Consider the following 15,832-nt stretch of genomic DNA (forward strand, 5'->3'; position numbering starts at 1 on the left):
GGCCAGCTATCCTAGAGAAGCAGATCTTTCCCGGAGACGTGGGGCTGCCCTAGGAACCTGAGCAGCTGCAAAGACCATTTGGCCTCAGTGGGCAGGTGCCCAGCAGCCAGGAGCGTGTTCCTGGAAGGGTGCACAAATACCTGTCAGGAATCACATTGGCCTCACGCTGACGCTGCACAGGAGATGGAGAGCACTGCAGACCCCTCCCCATGCCGTTGCCAGGCTGGGGGAGGGGTAGAATAGCAGAGACCCCCCTGGGTAGAAATCCCAGCTCTCTCCTTCTTCCTCACAGCTGAGGGGGACGGGCTGGCTTGACTTCTCAGCAGGGCCCTGCCCCCAGCCCAGTGCCCTCATGTTTGGTATCTTCTTCTGGCCAGTACGTCTAGGCCTCCAGCTAGTATGTGTCTGCTAAATGCTTCAAGCCCGAGAGACCAGAGCAGAGCCCTGATGAAACCTCTTCTGACACCGAACAGAGAAGCAGGTGCACGGTATTTCCTCTTACTGCCTGGCTGCCTAGTTTGCTAAAGCGTTATATCCGCTAGCCACCAGGTGGCAGAATTAAACCCGTTGACATCTTCATTTGACAACCACCAGTGTCTAATTTCAATCTGAGCCTGTTAATTTTTCTGAGACACGGATGTGGCCGGCCTCGCCAGAGGGGGAGAAGGCTATTCTCAGCTCTCTATGAGGCAACGTGAATATTTCTAAACCTTGCTGGTTTTCTCCCAGGCGATAAATGCGCTGTTGATAGCTTCAGTCTGGCTTTTTAATGCATCCATGACATGCTGCATTTATTCCTCGCTTCTCAGCAAACATTTGTTATTGGCGAGATTGGTTTGCCCGACATGTAGTTACTGGCTGGGAGACCTGTTACTGGTTTCTTCATTCCTGAACAGCTCAGAATGAAACAGACGAGACAAAGGATGGGAGAAAAGGCACATTATTATATTACCCCCATTTTAAAGAGGGGGAGCAGAGGGACAGAGATTAAATGACTTTGCCAAGGTCACACCAGGAATCTGTGGCACTACTGGGAATTTAGCTCTGGTCTCCGGAGCCCAAGCTGGTGCCTATTGCCATTGGTGGGTCTGAAATAAGCTAACTTTGCACTGCGCAGCAGTTTGAGTTTGCAGGGGTTTGCACAAATCTACTTCCCGGTCTTGTTTCACGTCCATTCTCCTCCTAGCTCCCTACCCCACGACTTCTACCTGGAGTCTTGCTTGCTTCAAATGGAACCAAACGCTGAAAGCAAAACTCCTTTAAAATTGCCACATTTCACAGGGTTTCGAGCTGGAGCAGTTTCACTTGAACCCCAGCCCAGATTCACTGGCAGCTTGATGGCTTTGGCCTGAGCTACAGGTTTGACTCAACCCTCCAAAAGCAGGTAAGTTACATTTCATGCAGCTGCCCGGCACATAAATGCATCTCCCTGATTGCTGCTACTTTGACATTTGGCAAATGCCTGATGTGGTAACATGTCTGCATTGACTTCCTCCCTGGAATCCGCCCCTGGACCATGGTAAGGGGCTGGCGAGGGGAATGAGGTGTTCAGTACCTCGGGTAGTTTATTCTGCCCCACTGACGTGAAGATCAGAAAGCCCCTCCCCCCCGTCTGAACATACCCTGCAGGCAGGAAACAACAGCCCAAGCTCAGGAACGCTACGCTCTTGCTCCCTGAGGAGGCTTTTCTCTTTTGGTGTCATCCCATGTCGCAGAAACGTACAAAAATTGTATGAAATCCCAGCCCTGTAACTGTCTGGGCTACAGCGTCGGCCCCTCACTCCCTTGTTGCGCTGGAGTGGAACCCAGCCCAGCTGCGGATTAGCGAAAGCAAAGACGCAGGAGAGGGACAAAGTGTACAGGGCCTGACCCTGCAGTCCTTCCGCAAGCAGAACCCCCGTTGTGTGGAGGGGGGATCTGGGAGTGAGCTGACTATGGCACAGCTGTGGAGAGTCCCGCCCCTCCTACACCGGAGTAAGAATCTCAGGGCTTGGACCCCAATAACGATGTAGCTTTTGGGGTGCGCTCCCAGCGCCTGGCTTGAGTGTTTACGTTTCCTGTCAGAATCGCTCCCCTGGAAGGTCCCAGACGGGGGCCAAGGGCTCAGTCCTGCCTGGTGTCAAGCCCCCCAATTTGCAGGGAGGTCAGCGGGAGCCGGCTCTCGCTGCTGGCACAACGGGGCTGGAGAGGAACTCCAATGCCGAACCGTTCCCAGGTTTGGACGGTGGTCATCATTAAGGCATAAGCATTTCCCTGGAGTTACCACGCCCCAGGATCTGAGACAGGGCAGGCAGTGGCTGTGCGTGGGCCTCACAGCGCTACCCCATACCATTCCCCGGAGAACCACGGCCACGCAGGGATTTCTGTACTAGCTGTCGCTACCTGGCCACAAGACTGTGTGCCCGGCTTTGCTCGCACTACGGACTGACGCGTGCAAGGAACCCCTCGATGCTCCTGCAGGAAATCTGCGAGGATAGCAAGGGCCCCTCAGCTCTGGCGCTGCAGACTGTGACATCACTCATTGGGGGACCGGCTATATTAAGACTCCTCGGGATTATGTGTGAAACTTCCCCCCCTTGCTGTGTTTCCCTGGTTTGTCAGGAAGGCGCTCCAGCTGGCAGCCAGCTGACGCGATTGCTTTTTGGTGAAGGAAGTTCGTATATTTGGGGCTATAACAATCATTCTTAGCACTTTCGCAACGCTTTCCATCCCCAGAGTTCAAACTAGCTTTCGGTGGGTAACGTAGGCCTGCCGCCTACCCCACCCCACATTGACCTAGCCTGGGGCGAAACGCCGGCCCGTCAGCACGGACAGCTGGACAACGGATGCTCTGCTACTGATAAAGCACCTTCCCCTTCTGCCTGGGACGGAGAATCCACCCCCTCCCCCTCGCTCAGTTACCCTCACTGCGACAAACGTGCCCCTTGTGTCTAGTCTGAATGATCGAACCTCAACTTCCAGCCACGGGGCCTCACTGCGCCTCTGTCTGCTAGGCTGACGAGCTCTCTGGGATCACATATCTGGTCCCCCGGCAGGCTATGATCCATTCACCCCTGAGCCCTCATCACAGACCTGGTCCCCTGCTGGCAGCTCCCCAGCTCGCTGCAAGGGGATCCAGACCCCAAACCCCCATGCGCTTTCAGCGTCCCTGGGCCTCAGGCTGCTGCAGCCCTGGCTCCTCCTGGGCACCTTTCCCAGGAACGGACCCTTCATCTGTCACCCCTTTCCCAGATCTCCCCGCCAGGCGCGAGCCCGCAGGGTTACTTCTCCAGGGATCTGCAAGGGAGGGGGGAACCCTTAGCACGCAGACGCTTTGCAGAAGATTCTAACATGCCCTGCATGCAGCGTCATGCACCCGGGGTGGTCCGAGGCCCGCAAGCCCAAGTGGCTATTTAATGTGTCTTCTGCAGCTCCTTGCAGCCCAGGATATTAACCATCAGGAGCCTTTTCCTGCATTCTTAAGCAACTGTACGTAAAATACTACGACTTGGGCAGTCATTTTCCTGTGAGAATAATAAATAGCAATGGAATATTTCCACGTGAATCTCCAGCGCTATGACACAATGAGGTCACTCTCCTGTGGCTCTTTGGGGTAATGCTGATCACTGATTTGGCTCCTGAACCCCTGAGGTCTGAGTATTGCTGTAATTCACCAAGTGCGGATCACAGAGAAAAGCCCCCGCCCCCGAACACAATGCCCCTCCCTCAGCTCACCCGTCCCTTGGGAGACTACCTGGGTTCAGGTAGGCGGGGCTCCCCTGCCTCACCAGGCTTCTGCAGCAGCTTCCCTCTTCATGAGCTGGTAAAGATGGCTGAAGCTCAGGCCCTGCCCTTTATAACCTCCCAGTCCCTCCGTCAGGTGATTCCTGGATCAGCCTCAGGTGATCCCAAACCTCTACCAGGTGACTTCATTGCTAGGTGACCCCTCCCCTGCCAGGTGACCTCTGGTTAGGAGCTAGTCTATTGTGTAGGAGGATGTTTGTATTTGAATAGCAGGCCAACCAAGTTAATTACCCTCTTTTGCCAGCCTGGCGCCTTGGCATTTCAGTCTGATATGGAGGTAACAGCCCAACAGAGAGGGCAATTTGCCCCCATGTTCACAATGGAGTTGGCAGTTTGGTATTGATATGAGCAGAAAGTTCATAATCTCACACTGAATTACTAAACTGTGCAGACAGATTCCCAAATCCTCATGCCTCCTGTCTGATAAGCTGTCATCTGAGCTCTTTGAGTTTCTCACTGTAAGGCAGGTTTTTCCAATCCTTTAATCGGCCTCAGGGCTCTTCTCTGAACCCTCTCCAATCCACCACCATCCTACTTGACTTGTGGGCACCAGAGCTGGAGGTGGTATCCCAGTGCCAGATACAGAGGTCACAGAAGTCCCTACCTGACTCAAGATTCCTCTGTTTAATGCACCGAAGGATGGCATTAGCCCTTTGGGCCATGGTGTGGCCCTGGGAGCTAGGGTAGCCAACACGGTATTTCAGAAGTAAGGGGCCACTTTCTTAGCACTCCTCCTCCCAATAGTATTATTAACAATACTAAGCAGCACTGATGAGGCCTCAGCTGGAGACTTGTGTCTAGTTCTGGGCGCCACGTTTCAGGAAAGATGTGGACAACTTAGAGAAAGTCCAGAGAAGAGCAACAAAAATGACGAAAGATTTGGAAAACATGACCTCTGAGGGAAGATTGAAAAAATTGGGTTTGGTTAGTCTAGAAAAGAGAAGACTGAAAGGGGACATGATAACAGTTTTCAAGTCCATAAAAGGTTGTTACAAGGAGGAGGGAGAAAAACTGTTCTCTTTAACCTCTGAGGACAGGACAAGAAGCAATGTGCTTAAATTGCATCAAGGGAGGTTTAGGTTGGGCATGAGGAAAAACTTCCTGTCAGGGTGGTTAAACCCTGGAATAAATTGCCTAGGGAGGTTGTGGAATCTCCATCATTGGAGATTTTTAAGAGCAGGTTAGACAAACACCTGTCAGGGATGGACTTGAGAATACTTAGTCCTGCAGGGGACTGGGCTAGATGACCTCTCGAGGTCCCTTTCAGTCCTATGATTCTATGATTTATGCACAGCTAAAAAGCTTGTTAGCAAGATGTATCTTTTTCTTCTTCCATGGAAATGTGCAGAGTAGGAAACATGGAGAACATACTTTAGTTTTTGGCCCACCAGTTACATTCTTCGTGAAGAAGAGACTGTTGCCTTGAACACTTGCGATATGTATTCTGTGCTCCCGAAATGGAGATCCGAGGGCCTGATTCTCATCTACACTAAGGCTCCTGCAGTGTAAAGGGGACTTAGAGTGGGAGTGCAGAGCCAGAGCCGTGTAAAAGGGTCTGAGAGTGAATTTGAATCAGGCCCTGAGTGTTTATTCAGCACTAAAGTGGGTCAAATTATTTTCAGATAAATTATCTGATGAATTTTGGCATTTTTCTTTAATTAATTATTCACAAATATCATTTTTCATCATTTAACCAATTCAATGAAATTATATGATCTTTTTTGCTTACGAAGTTCATGTGAGCATATATGCTGCATCAGTGTCTGTGTGTAGCCTTACATACAGCTAATATCATGGTACAGCAAGGGCTGTTCATTATTGTCAAAACCAAACCAAACCTCAATGCACAGATTTCTCTCCTAATACCCTGCTCACTGAAAACAGGCTCTAGGAAAACTTTACCTCCCTAAAGTAGATTCTTCTGAAATGTTAAAAAAGTGTGAGATCAAGTATTTTATTCTGAAGTACTCTTTTGGTGACACTACGGCTATTCCAGGTCTTTGGGCCAAAGATGAAGTAAGAAGTTCGTTCCATAAGTACATGGAAACAAGCTATTATCCCTTGCCATAAATCTTCTACAGAATATGTGCTTCTAAACCTGAGGCTGGCTGTACAGCCTGAATAAACAGCAGCTGCGATCGTTTTTGGTTTCCTGCACTGAATTAATGGATGGGAAGGTACAATTTTAAAATCTGGGTTTCCTCTAGCTGCAGCATGCTGCAGCGGCCATTGTGATGGGTTATTCCCCTTAGGAAGCCATCTGAGATACCACTAAGTTTACCTGTTCTGCCAGCCTGGCCCCCTTTTACCTGTCTTGCTGAGCCAGGCTAGTAAAACCTCCTCTAACACACACACACAGGCAGGGCCACACCCAGCTGCAGATCAGCTCTGGGAAGACTCAGCTTAAGGGACTTGCTCCAGCACTCAGGTGACCCCCCCTCTTGGAGTGCAGACCCAAAGGTATATTATGAAATTCGCCTCCTCCCTCAGTGTGGAGGAAGGTATGCACAGCTTCTCACGCCCCCCCCCCCCCCGTTAGAAATGACAGAAACTGGGTTACATTATAAACAAAACAAACTGTATTAACTACAAAAGGCAGATGTTAAGTGGTAAAAGGGGAATCGAACAGAACAAACCAGATTACTGAGCAAATGAAACCAAACATGCAAATGAAGCTAATTTCACCAAAGAAATTGGTAACAAACAGTATGTCTCACCCTAGATATTGTTACAGGCAGATTACAGAAAGTCTTGAAAGGCAGCTACACTGGTCTCCCTCTTGAGACTCACAAGCTAGATGCCCTTCCAGCTTGGATTCAACCCTTCTTCCGCCCTGTTCAGTTCTTGCTTCCAGGTCTTTTTCTGTGTCTCTTCGAGTGGGGAGACAGAGGAGAACCATGATGATGTCACTCTCCTGCCTTATATAGCTCTTGTGTAAGGCAGGGAACCCTTTGTCTTCTAGTGGAAAACCACTGGCATTCCAAAAGGGGAGGAGAGGTATCCAGCCCCAGGTGACTCGGACCCATGTCTCTGCAGGACTGTGGCAGCCATGGCTCATGGGCTGTCTCCAGCGTCCACAGGAAGGCTAAGCGCTTTCACAGTCCATTGTCTCTGTTAATGGCCTATTATCCCTGTCTGGCTTTTCCATTGTTGTACCTGAAGGGCTGGTTGGGGGTGACACCCAAAGTAGCACATTTTAAATACAGATACATAGTTAATATTCCTAACTTCAAATACAGAAATGATACAGGCATACAAACTGGATAATCACATTCAGTAAATCAGAACCTTTCCAGTGATATCTCCCATGAGCTATCGTGTATAAAGTACATCTCCGCTATGTCGTATTCATACTGTAAGCATATTTTCCTAGGGAATATGGAATGGAATGTCACAGCTGTATTCTTTCTGTACCGGCCAACATGCTTGCTTGTAAATGTGGTGATTCATAGTTGGAAAGGACATATTAGCAGTGCAATTAAACCACACCAGGTCCATCTGCCAGCTGCTTGGGCACCATCTGTTAACGAGATACAAAGGGTTACATCTCCATTCCGAGAGGATATTTTATAAATCTCTCTCTTTACAGCAGTGCAGTCAAGCACTGGGGGAGAATCCAAGCTAGCAGCTAGTCAGAGTGGCAGCCTTGCATTCGGAATCACAGCCCCAAATGAAGAAAAAGTTTTTAAAACACCCAGAGATGAATTTCACTTGCTTGAATTTCAGCCTTTAGGTGCCCAAGAAAATCCCTCTAGTTTTTATTGTATTTTTCCCTTGAGGGTATTCCTGCCCATTTGGACCCTGTGGGGGAACTAGGAGCGCAGGTAGAAATGGCTGAGTCCCCTTGGATGGGGACCTATGTTACAGCTGGTTACAGCAAGGCATGCAGAGTATTTCACCCAGGGCATTAACAATGAGCCCTTGGAGCAAGAGGTGTGGGCAGGCTGACAGGAACCCTCACCAGGTTTGAGAGACTGCGGTCACTTTGAACACACCATGAAGGAATCGGTGGGGAGGCGGGAAAGGCAGACAGCCAGAATCTTCTACCAGCCGTGGGAAAATCCTGAGAGCTTGACAGTCAGATAACTGGACTGGCTGGCTCATGGCTCAGCTAAAGAGGAGAGATGGGCAGAGAGGATTCTGGCTGGCTGTCTCCACCTGCCTGCAAGATGTGGCCAAGTGATCCCTGGTGTCTATAACCCTCTGAGGGGGTGTGCGTGTCTGTCTTGCACCTCCTCCTCATTAATACACTCATCTCCCTGGCTCCGGCATCCCGCCTATTGTTCCTTGACTTCAGCGGGGCTCCTTGTGTGAGTAAAGCTAAACCATGGATGTACGTGTTTACAGGGCTGGGGCCTGAGGCATTTGCTCTGCATTAACTACCTGACTGTGTTTAAAGTTATAGTGTTAGAAAATTATACCTTTTAAAACCCAGGCCCTGTATCCATGGATCATCCCCAGCAGTGTATGGTCTGGAATACAAATAGGCTGCAAAGAACAACAACTTAGTGACAAAACTACAGGCTCTGTGACAAAAAAAAAATGAATTTTTTAAAAATATTACTGCTCAGTTCCCAGAGCTCACTAAAAATAAATTGCTTTTTGCAGTGGGTGAGAACTGATGATAAAATCTTTCAGAATAGTCAATCACGCTGCTGCTTTCCCATAGATTTTCTGTCATGAGGAAAGCACTTTAAACAAACTGCTGGTCTATTGAAACCAGGACTATGGGGGGAGACAAAATCAATTTCATTTGAAAACAAGGAATTTTCTACTAAATCCTATTGCACTGGATAGTAACACACTCACGTGACATTTCTTTGGCAATTCTATCAAACAGAATCTCCCGGACAGAGCGCACAGCAGAGGGTGGATTTTGTTGCCTTGAAACGCAGTTCTGATGCGGATTCTGATTCTGGCCCCGTTCTCATTGCTTTGCGCCGGCAGCCCCTTGCAAAGGTTCCAGAAAGCCAGCTGAACTGGCTACCGGGGCGTCCCCATTTCATCCCCAGGTGTGATGGGAGAATGAGTTTGGATAGAACTAAAAACCAGCCTCAGCTAAACACTTGAGCTCTCACGAGAGGAGCCCCTAGGAAGTAACACTTTGCTAGCCAAACGCCTTTGTCTGGAAACTAGGCTAGAAACTGGTTCCTGAGGAAGGGTCACGTCTGTGCAGCACTTCACATGGGGCTCAGGAAAGAGGTTTTTTAAATGAAGGAGGCTTTGGAAACACGTTTTACAGTTATGCTCAATGCTCCTCAGGCCTCTCTCCCTGCTCCTGGAACCTTCCCGCCCCCCACTCCGGCCTGGCAGCGTAACAGAAACGGTGCACATTAACTCTCACAGCCCCAGACCCCACGGATCTGCTCTGCGTGACTGGGCCCGAAGATGGTTTCTCTGCCTCCCTTTGCACGAGCAGCTCAGCCAAAATCAATGGCGTTATGGGAGTGTTTTATGGCTGTACGCGTCACTGGTGAGTTAATAGAGAAGGGCCAAACAGATGGCACTCAAGAGGATGTAGCATAGTTATCAGGTTTTATAGGACCAATAACACTTGTTGCTGTGCACAACAAATGGCTTCCTTTGTGTTGCTCCTTATGTGACCACTAAAATGAGACTACCAAACGCGGCAAGATAGGAGTAAGAATGGGGCCCTTCCAACACCATGAATCAAATACTGTGCTGGGTGTTTTAAATCACCAGACCATGGCATGTAGCTAGTTGGATTAGAAATGCCCTTCTCTCACCAAGAGACTCAAACTGTTGTTTTGTTTTCTGAGCTGTCGGGGAGCTGATGAGTTTGAGATCTACTGAGCGGGCCTGATCCATCTGCTAAGAAGCTTGAAAATATTGTGCTTCGCGGCGCATTATGAGGAGAAATCTATTTCTCTTCTTGAAAACGGCTGATTCCAGTCAGATCCCTGGTTAGCACGGTGAGATCCACAACTCTTAGTGACACTTTATCCACAAATAGACAGGAGTAAAGCCACTGCTTCTTACCAAGTTATGTGTGGCTCCAAAGTTACATTTGGAGGTAACAATGAACTGGCATTTGGCTCTTAGCACCACCTGAGACAAGAAAGCCTTACTGAGGGTGAGTTTTCAGACATTATGTGCGGCTTCTGTATCTTACAAGTGACTTTTCTGTAATAATGGGGATTTTGTTCAGCAGTCTGCCACAAAGGGAGGGAGGAGTGATGCTATTTCAGGGGATGTGAAAGACTTTTCACTGCAAGTTTTCCTCTCCTTCATTGATGAATTTGAAAGATCAAATGCAGGAGACACAATGTGGAATGAAAAAGCTACATGCAGACAGACGGAGTAAGTATGAATCTGAGCACTAGCCATTTCCTACATGGATGAAGGCAGCCTTCATTGACTACACTAAGCAGGGCTATATTAGACCCCAAATCAGCCAAACAGACGTGCTCAAGTCCATCCCAGTTCAACAAAGAATTTAAGCACATGCATAATCTCAGTGACTTCAGTGGGATTTACCCGTGTGCTTAAGGGCTTCGTCTTCAGCACATGCATATTAGGTACTTCGTCTCCAGAAAAAATGGTAGGGAAAGGGATTGGCATAGAACAGGAAGAGGGTGGAAAAATCTGGGAAAAACCTGCCACCATAACTCCCACTTCTTGGATCCTGGGTACCAAATTCTCTCTCTTCAGTTAGGTGAAGAAAAACATCCCCCTTGCTTGCTTCTTCCCCAGGGGGAGGATGCCCCAAAGAAACCACCTCCTAGGTGCGAAGCTGAAGGAAGATGGGGCTCACTCTTTTTTTCATAAGGTCTAATGAGGAGTCCTCTGTCCCCTCTACTTGTCCTGCTTTGGGACTTGAATTTTTCTCTTAATTTGGTTCATTTCAGATCTCACTCGCAGTTCCCCTGCTTCTAGGACACATATATTTTGTTTCAATGCATGGAAGAGAAGCATCTTCCTTACCTAATATCCCCCCCCCCCAAGTTATGTTAATTATCAGCTCTGTATTGATATCAACATTTTGAAGCCACCTCGCTGTCATGCAGTTACCTCTCCTGCGAGTTGTCCCTGAAGTAATGCCCCCACTGTCCCTGCTATCTTGCTAGTAGGTTAATGTTGTGACAGGGTCGGGCCAGATGGTTACAGGAGAATGATAGAAGGCAGATATATTAGCCCCAGGTTAAGTAGGTCCCTTTTCCCTGGGTAAGGAAACAGGGAAGGTTCCAGAACAATCACAAACTTTCTGGAAACAATTAAGGCAGACAGGCTGATTAGAACACCTGCGGCCAATCCAAGAAGCTGCTAGAATCAATTAAGGCAAGCTAATCAGGGCACCTGGGTTTAAAAAGGAGCTCACTTCAGTTTGTGGTGCATGTGTGAGGAGCTGGGAGCAAGAGGCACGAGGAGCTGAGAGTGAGAACACGTACTGTTGGAGGACCGAGGAGTACAAGCATTATCAGACACCAGGAGGAAGGTCCTATGGTGAGGATAAAGAAGGTGTTGAGAGGAGGCCATGGGGAAGTAGCCCAGGGAGTTGTAGCTGTCACACAGCTGTTCCAGGAGGCACTCTAGACAGCTGCATTCCACAGGGCCCTGGGCTGGAACCCGGAGTAGAGGGCGGGCCCGGGTTCCCCCCATCCCCCCAACTCCCTACTTGATACCGGAGGAGTTGAACTGGATTGTGGGTTCCACTGGGGGGAAGGTCTCTGGCCTGTTCCCCAATCCACTAGGTGGATCAGCAGAGACTGCGGGGATTGTTCTTCTTCCTTTCTCCATGCTGGCCAGTGATGAGGCTAACTGAGTGAACGGCAGATATGAGCCACGAAAGTGGCCAAACTGAGGGCTGCCGTGAACCTCTGAGGCGAGAAAATCCACCAATAAGCGCAGGACCCACCAAGGCAGAGGAAGAACTTTGTCACAATGTCAATTACTTATTTTAAGCCAGTGGCTTTCTAGTACAAGCACTTTCGATTGGCATTTCCCAGTCCATCCATATTTCTGTCTTTGAGGAGGATTATGCCAGCACACGGCACCAGCATTTCACCCATCACGCCCTTCACATCAGTTTGCTCACTCAGGTGGTTACTGGACTTCGACCATGGCTGCTGCATACGTGACATGACCTAGTTAGAAACTTCAGGCAGGCAGTGCAAATAATAGAGATGTTTCACTTTCTTCCTGGTGTTCATTTCGGAGATCAGACTGATCAATCTGAGGAGCCCTTCTCCCTGGGGTGCACAGCCATAACGCCCAGGGCAATGGGGTGTTGTTATTGATTTCTGGTGATGCCCGTAGGCTGGTGGGCACTTTGGGTCTGAAAGCCGAGTTTCCTGTCTATGTTTATCGGTAATAACAAAATGCAGCTGGTAAAGCTAGAGTCCTGAATAGACTCCCTGCTGGTCCCCAGCGCATGGTAGGCTGGACAAATACACTACGCCATATTCTTACCTGCATCCAAGGTCCTGGAGCATAAGCTGCAGAACCCTGGCCCAAATGAGAGCTCACATTTAACGCTGCTGTGGTAAGGAGCCCCAGGGACCCTGCCCGCCATGCACCCTGCCTAGCACACTTCTGACATGCCTCCTTCCTCCCTTCCTGCCAGGGGGAGGGAAAGCAGCTGGCCCAGGAGACAGCTCTGCGGCCTCCACCAGCTGTACCCGGCAGCGAGCTTCCCAGCATGAGGAGAGCACTTACAGGCTGCTGTCACTCCGCCTGCCACGGGACAATCCAGACCATTGTGTGCACACCCAGGGCTGGGGTCTCCTCTCAGCCCAGCAGAACTTCACTCACTTCAGTGCTTTACATTGATCCAGGAGAGACGGGAGAATCAGGGCTCCCAGAAGTGGTGGGTACCAGGAGAGCAGCCAGTTACTGCCCGCGAGGGTAACCCTAGAAATGCTCATGCGACTGCAGCACGGGAGAACAGGGCGATTGGGTTCAATGGGAGATATGAAAAAGAGATTCACTGGCCCTTTAAAAGGCCCTGCTGCAAACACCCGCCTCCTGCAAAGCTCCGCAGCAGTGATGAACAAATCGAGGGCACTCAGGGGTGTCTCTCCGCACCCAGCCTTTTGAGGTGCACCCACAGCTACCCAGCACCTCAATTCGTACCCGCACTGGGGAGAGAAGACTCAGGCTTGAGGCGACTTTGTTTCTCAGGTGTGTATGCGCTCACTGCCCTGAGTGACTGAGCAGCTCCTCGTGCTGCAATCAATGCACTGAGTGCTAGATTCCAAGGCTGGAAGCGAGTGTCCTCTGACCTGAGCCCCTGCTGAACGCAGCCCAGAGACGGTCTGCTAGGGGATCCTGCTTCAAGCCCGTACTTTTCGCTTGAGCTGGAGCAGATCTTTAAGCTGGACATGAGATTTTGATTTAAAAACTTCAGATGGCATTGAGTCCATTCCCTTCTGAGCTCATTGTTCCAGTGGTTAATACCCACACCGTTAAAAATCTGCACCTAATTTGTAGTCTGAATTTGTCTAGCTTCAGCTTCCAACCACTGGATTTTGTTATAGTTTTGTCTGCTAGCCTGAAGAGCCCTCTAGAATCAAATTTCTGTTCTCCATGTAGATACTCTCAGACTGTGATCAAGTTGCCTCTTAACCTCCATGTTAAACTGAATAGATTGAATTTACTTAGCTTCTCCCTGTAAGGCAAGTTTTCCAGACCTCAAATCATTCGTGTAGCTCTTTTCTGATCCCTCTCTAATTTATCAAATTTCCTTTTACTAGAAGTGTGGACACCAGAGCTAGGCACCGTATCCAGTAATGATCTCACTGATGCATAGACAGAGCTAATACGACCTCCCTACTCCTACCTGATACCCCTCTGTTTTTACATCCAAGAATTGCATTAGCTCTCAGCCACTGCACCACTCAGAGCTTATGTTCACTTGGTTATTCATGAGGATCCCCAAGTCCTATTCTACATCACTGCTTTCCAAAGTACATTCCGTATCCTATACGTGTGACCTACATTCTTTGTCCCCTGATGGATTCTGACCTTGCACTTCAGTGTATCCAAATGCATTTTGTTCCAGTGTGCCCAGCTCCCAGAAGATCCAGATTGCTCTGTAGAATTGACTTGACCTTATTGCTATTTTGCAAACCACCAATTTTTGTGTCATCTGCAAACTTTACCGGCAGCGATTTTCCATTTCCTTCCAGATCATCGATAAAGACATTGGATTGCGCTGGACCAAGAACAGCTCCCTGCGGGACCTCAGTAGACACACCCTAATTGTAAATGGGGAATCATCATCCAATTAGTTTTGAGATCTATCTATTAGCCAGTTTTTAATCCATCTAATTAATGCACTGACTTTGTAGAGTGTTAATTTCATAGTTTTGTAAGCAGTGCTGTAATTCGTCAGGCCAGCCAGGACAGAGGAAGTTAAAATGGCTTCAAGGGGGGTTTCCAGCCTCTTTGACTCACCTTAAATATAAGCCTGAAAAGCATGAAAAATAGAGCTTGCACACAAGAATTGCCACCCCTTTGCTCGGGTGGTTGCTGCAGGACCCAATGGGTAAGGAGCCAGGTGAAGGGAAAAGCATGCCTAGCACAAACCAGAAAAGCACGTGGCTTGGTCTAATCTCCAGCCAGCCCACCCTGGCTCTTACCAGCACTATGCAATACTCCCACACTACTTTCTTGAGCTCTCCGTTGATGTAGCTCAGTGCACCTGGTGGCCAAGCACTAACTGACATTAATTGGCCTTCAGTGATCATTAGTTTGGCTTTCCCCTGTTCCACTTGTAAGTCTCTGAAACTTTTGCTTGCCCATTTTGTGTGATCTGAGCTAGTTATCCCCTGGCAATAGAGAAGGAGCCCTTCCCTAGGGAGTTAGACTAGATTTGTAAAGATATTTTAGACTCCTAAAGATGCAGCGAGGCACCCAAACACCTCCAAAAATCAAGCCCTTACCTCTGTGTCCGTGCCTCTGAGCTGGTCTTAGACAGCCACGAGGAATAGCCCCGGGTCTTGTAATGCTGAATGCCAGTCCACATGTCATACTCCTTTCTTAGGGACCTGGTCCCTGGTTCTCCGTCCACACTGATGCATTAACCTGGAACCTCTCACAAAGATCATTACTGAGGAGAGGACCTGGCAGCTGGCTTCCCATTGCATTTTGCATCTTGGCTAGCAACGTGAGATCACATACTAATAAATACCAGCCAAGCTGCCCCCAGGAAGGGAAGATTTCTGCAGGCTCTGGGAACAGCCGGCATTTCAAGCAGGGCAGCAAGGAAGTGTTGACAATGTCGGTGCGGAGTGACCCAGAGCTACAACACGCTCTTCCAGCCCACGACAGCGAGAAGCCTGCTTGGCAAATAGCTGACTAAAGCTGAAGGACTGTTTTGGCAACCTCTACCCTAGCTACAGCTATAAAAATCATTCCACGTGCTCCAGCGTTGGAGCGACCGTGCAGTTCTGGGATAATGCTTAGAAAGAAAAGACAGCTTGGCTCTAGGGGCTTCAACTCTGTTTTCAAAATAGCTCATAAATCATTCACTGTGATATCCATACCTCCTACGACGAGTCCCTTGAGCCCCATGCGCCTTTGAAGATTTGAGAAAGCATCACTAGTTTAGAGGAGCACAGGAAAGATAGCACTGCTGTTATTTGTATTATGGTAGGGCCCCAATCAAGAGCAGGGCACCACTGTGTTAGGGGCTGTACAAACCCATCCGTGCCCTAAAGAGACTACACACCACAGGCGAGAGACACAGGGGTCTGTGGTGCAAGCAGAGCAAGCAGCATGCAGGTCGCATGGAAGTCCCAAAATTCCTTTTTGTTTAGATAGGGTTTGGGGTGGGGCTTTGTCTCTTTTACATGAATTGTATCTTCGTGCAAGGGGGGAGGGAAGGGAAGACAGGAAGGAAACACGGCAAGGCAGGAAAGAATGTGGAGAAGATGGAGGGACATGGTCTGGGGTTTCGGGCAGCCAACTCCCTGTCAACTCCCAGGGTTTGTCGATATTGGGTACCACGGGTGTGTCCCCATTGTTTTTGCCATTTGCACCTGGGCCAGAGGCGTGCCGGGTGCATGGAGAGAGAATGTGGCCATGG

This window comes from Lepidochelys kempii, chromosome 10 (genome assembly GCF_965140285.1).
Source record: "Lepidochelys kempii isolate rLepKem1 chromosome 10, rLepKem1.hap1, whole genome shotgun sequence".
In the NCBI taxonomy this organism is placed as follows: Eukaryota; Metazoa; Chordata; order Testudines; family Cheloniidae; genus Lepidochelys; species Lepidochelys kempii.